The sequence below is a fragment of the Enhydra lutris genome, unplaced genomic scaffold, assembly GCF_002288905.1.
Source record: "Enhydra lutris kenyoni isolate GAN:26980312 unplaced genomic scaffold, ASM228890v2 scaffoldscaffold49, whole genome shotgun sequence".
Lineage (NCBI taxonomy): Eukaryota > Metazoa > Chordata > Mammalia > Carnivora > Mustelidae > Enhydra > Enhydra lutris.
Genome location: NW_019154133.1, coordinates 12,056,207 through 12,061,590, shown reverse-complemented (window position 1 = coordinate 12,061,590; position 5,384 = coordinate 12,056,207).

Below are 5,384 nucleotides of genomic sequence, written 5' to 3'. Positions count from 1 at the left end.
AAATTACTGTAATTATTACTAATTTCCTTAATCTGCTGGCAGGGCTTTGGTCTAATTCTCTATAGGTCAGTTGTTCAAACTGAGCTACAGATGCAGCAGAGAACACCTTTCCCTTATTTCCATGATCCTCTGGGTGAGGCCCCTCTCCCTGGGTGGTGGCAAGAATATAGTTCAGAAGATGCTCTTTTCATTACTGTGATAAATGCTTTAAAAAAAAAAACTATTACAAATGCCCATTTTAAAAAAAGAAGCTCCTCACACAACAACTTCCCAAGCCATCTCAGACTCTCCCAAGAAGTGCTGCAGTTGGTTGCTTTAGCAGGAAAGAATGCCTTCTCCTGGCCACACTTCTCATTGTGAAAGTTAAGTCTCTGTATTGTGACTGAAGCCTTTTAATAATGGTGCGAGCTGGTCAGATGGCTTGGCACCAGATGAATCAGGGTTTTACGTGATCTCATTTGGGCCACATAGACCAGCATTCTAGACCTGTTTCATACAGGACCTTCTGTTCTGTATTTGGAAAAATGAGCAGAGCAATTCGTGGGATACGACTGGCAGGCAGTGTACAATTATTAGCACACTACTTGATGGTGAACTCACACTGTCTACCATGACCCTGCTTTCTTTCCTATTTTCATCACTTTGGTACTGATTGATTATAAAGGGGTCAGCAGCTTCAGGGAATGCCAAGGTGACTAAGGGCTCCCCACCTCTGTGTCCAGATCTTGTAGGAGGGCGCTGAGGGGTCTGTCCCAAGGGTACAAATAGCTACTGTACAAAATATTGAGCGAGAAATGGCTTAAGAGATAATAGGCAATTGGGGCGCCTGGGTGGCTCAGCGGGTTAAGCTGCTGCCTTCGGCTCAGGTCATGATCTCAGGGTCCTGGCATCGAGCCCCGCATCGGGCTCTCTGCTCAGCAGAGAACCTGCTTCCTCCTCTCTCTCTGCCTGCCTCTCTGCCTGCTTGTGATCTCTCTCTGTCAAATAAATAAATAAAAATCTTTAAAAAAAAGAGATAATAGGCAAGTGCCATGAAGATGCCAAAAAAAAAAAGGCAATGCTAGATCCAGGGATGGTGAGTTGAAAAAGTTTCACGAGGAACAGCTCCTTCCTTGTGGTTAGAAGATAAAGTATTAGGTGTCAGTAAAATGGGTCAGAGGCAAGTAGGTCTTAAATAAAACCATGGTCTGGCATTGCAAAAATAATCCTGGACAAACCCACCCCTCAATCACATCAGCATATAACAGAACAGGAAGCAGTGAACTAGGGCTCCCCAAGAAAAACAGCACAGACTTTGTTCCAGGAGATGAAATGGGATTTCTAATGCACAAAGTTAGTTACAGCTTATTTACCAAACACATGAGATCTAAAAGCCAAACCAAATGAACAATCAAACAAACAAAAAGCAGAAATAGAGAATAGCAAACTGACGGGTGCAGGGGTGGGGGGGATGGGCAAAATGAGCAAAGGGGAATGGAAGGTATAGGCTTCCAGTTATGGAATGAGTAGGTCATGGGGACAAGAGCTCAAGCACTGGGGATACAGTCAATGGTACTGGGATAGAGTTGTATGGTGACCGATGGCAGCTACACTTGCGGGGAGTCCAGCGAAGTATAATGTAGAGACTTGCTGAATCACTACATTTTACACTTGAAACTAAGGTAATGTTATGTGTCAACTATCCTTCAAGAAACAAAACCAAAGAAGACCCCACACACAGTGGGTGCACAATTTCTGAAGACCAGTGTATTGTCTGGAGGGAGAATGGTGGTTTTCCTGGAGATGTTACTTGTGTCAATGAATCCATAAACCCACCACTCTGCGTTTAGCTCATAACAAGTTCAACTCTAAAATAAAGCAAATCGGGTTTTATGGGTACATTGACCTGGTGTTGACTGGCTTAAAAGGAACACCTTTTGTACTTTCTTTCAAGGAAAGACCTACTTTCTCCTTCTCAAATTATTTGTTGCAGAAGCATGGACATACAAATTAAACTAGGAACCACAACCCCAATTTATCCCAGTTTTATTGTTGGGCCTGGACTGGCCTTTATGATTCTCCTCGGGGCTTTGATTTCTTCTGACTTGGCTGGAATTTTATAATGGAAAAATTTTCCATCTGACTTTGGCCCTTCAAGTAAATACTGTATAAGCTTTTCATTTTAAATCATGGTGAGTTTGAAGGGAGTCAAAGCAGATGTGCAGTTCCCGTTTCGCCAGGAGCCTCACGCTGGGAAGAAATCTCAGCTGCTCCTGTTCCTGATCTGTGGCGATGGATCTAGATAAAAAGTGATTTTTGTGACTGTTCCATTCAGTGCCTTCCCATGTTACCCCAATGACCCACCATCTACCAGGACATCCCCTCAAACCATCAGAGCTTAAATAGTCTTTCAGCGTAAACACGGAATGGACCCAGCTTGGTTCTTCTTCACCTCTGCTGTTCTCCCAGGATGTCTTTCTTCCTCTTCTTCTCCTCATTCTCTCTGCCTAGAGTGCTCGTGACCCGGCTTTCCAAGGTGACTTTTCCCAATGTCTTGTATTCCCCAGCCCCATCACATTTCCTTTTTCTCTCTTGTATTTGCACTCTTTCCCTCTCCCCCTGGCTTATCCTTTACTTCTGTTTATAAACATCTTGTGTCCTCATGTCTTAAAAAGAACAAAGACTAAAACCAAACAAAATGAACAAAGAAACAGCAACAAGGAAACCCTTTTCTTGGCATGCTGGAGTCATTTCTGATTTCTTGGATGTCCAGACTCCTTATGAGATGAGGCTGTATTTCTAAGTTGTTACTTCTTCCATGAAATTCTGCTTTCTTCAACCACTCTAGAAAAACTGCTCTCCCAAAGGTTACCAGGCACTTCCTATGATCAAATGCTGTTGCAGTTTCTTTTCTCTCATGTTAATTGACTTTATATTGAACCCAACACTGTTGACCCCCTCCTTACCCCCTGGTCTCCCTGCCCTTTTGAGATTCTCCTGGCTCCTTCTCTCCTATCTGCCCCTCAAAGGCAAGGGTGTCTCCAGGTTCCATCCCTGATCTTTCTGTTAGACAATATTTTCTCCTGGGCCATCTCATTTAAATCTAAATCTTCTGATATCATATCTATGCTCATGACTCCCAAATCCAGATTTCTAGCCCAATTTCTCTACTGATTTTTGAAGGCTACTGAAAAAAAATCTGCATGTGGTTATGCATTCAGACTCCTTATTTATCCTTCCATTTTATTTTCCCAGCTAAACTTTCTTCTTTCCCTGCATTCCTCATCTTTGTTAATTACATCAATCTTACTACTAGGTAAGCTGGATCCTTTTGACATGTCGCCCACCCTCACTCTCATCCAATTGATCCAAAGTACCGTCAATGTCACTATCAAATGTTTCCTAAATTACACCTTTTCTGTTTTTACAAGATTACTGTAATGAATGTTTGGATTATTCCATTGGTTTTAGATTCTAATCTCTTGCTTCCCCAAATCATCATTTTTATTGATATTAAAATTATCTTCTTAAATCGTAATTCGAGCCATCTCTCTTCTTACTGCTTGCTGTCAACAGCTTTTTATTGCCCAAATGTCTAAATTACCGCTCTCAACCATGGCATTCAGTATCTTCCATTACGTGATATATCTTTGTAGGTTTCTCTCCCACAGTATAGCCTGTACGTACCTTATGTGCAGTTGAGGACACATAAGAAGACACAGCAAACACCTTCAGGTCCCCTGACCTTTGCTCTTGCTATTGTTCATGTCAAAATGGCCCTGTGGCCTCCCTGCTGTCCCTCTCTCAGACACCGCACCTTTCTTGAAGTCTGTCTTAATGCTCCAGACAGAACTGCCTACTCTGACCTCTACAACGTACTGTAATGGACACAGTAGGACAAGAGGGAAAGAGCCCTGATTTTTGCAGTGGACAATCTGAATTGGATTTTTTCGCCACTTAAGCTTTGCAGCTTGCCGGTGGTTGTCGGTGGCTTGCAGGTGACCTGGAGAGGCTTTGCCAGCCCCACACCCATACTCTCAGGAAATGGCGACTCCATTCTTCCAACTCAGGTTGCAATCTTGTAAGTCATTGTTGACTCCTCTTTTCCCCATGCCCTACATCTAATCATTACCAAATTATGTTGGCTCTGCTTTCTACGTAATCCAGAATCTGACCACTTCTCCCCACCACCCCTCTTCCCACCCAGGGCCAAGCTACTCCCTGCCTCCCTGGAGGTCGGGGAACCTTCTCCTCTGCTCCTCCAGCCTCCATCCTTAACCTGCTCCAGTCTCTTCTCAGCTCAGCATCCCGAGCAATCCTCCTCTACTGTGTCAGACCCTCTCACTCCTTTGCTCAAAACTCTTCAATGATTTTCTCCCTCACTCACAGGTTTACAGAGATAAAGAGAAGAAGGCCTCACCTACAGGTGCCCATAACTTGCCTGTGCATATACTTATTTTTCTCCTCATCTCATGCTACTTCTTCCTTTCCTCACTTCCCCTTGTACTTCCTCAGGCATGCCAAGGACCATCCAACCTTGGGGCCTTGAATTTACCCTTGTCTCTACTTGAAAGGCTCTTCCCCAGATATCCACTGTCCTCAGAAAAATGCTCCTAGGTCGAAACCTTTATGGAAATCTGTCAGTAATAAATACAATGGGCCACACTGTCTATTGCCCAGGATAGTTACCCCACAAGCATGCAAAGGGGGAGCTAACTCACATTTATTGGCCTCGCTAATCTAGGTGTTGCATTAGAATGATTTCATTGTGTGATTTAATTCTCACAGTAATCATGTATGCCCATTTTATAGGAAAAGAGAACAAGGCTCGGAGAAATTAAGTAATTTAGCTGTATAGAGAAGAAGAGCTGAAATTTGAAATGGTCTGACTTCAAAGCCCATATGCTGCTCCTTCCATTATATTATATCGTCACCACCATTATCATCTGTATCTACCACTGACCAGGCATCATGTAAGATGCTCCAGAGACAATAATGTATAGAAAATGGAATTTTGCTCAGCAAGCTCCGTGTAGTGCGAGAGCCATCCTCACCCGCAGTTCTGAGCAGTGGGTCATTGTGCTGGGAGGGTAAGTCGGTGTGTTGGTGGCAACCCAGAGTGCTCTGGAGGGAGCCACCTGTCCTTCCTGTGGGAGGTGCTGTTGGGAATACGTGCAGCCCGTCGCTGGAGACAATGTGGTGAGAGATGGAGAGGGCCTCCCGCACAAAGGGAGCAGGGCTGTTTGAGTCCCTGCTGAGAACAAGCAGCCACTCTGTGGTCCACTAAAACCGGTGTCTGAGAAAACAGATGTTCTAAATCGTTACCTCCGGTGTCAGGATCCTTACTAGTGACTTGGCAACAGTCAAAATGATCACCTCTCCAAGAGCCCGGTGGCGCCAGATCA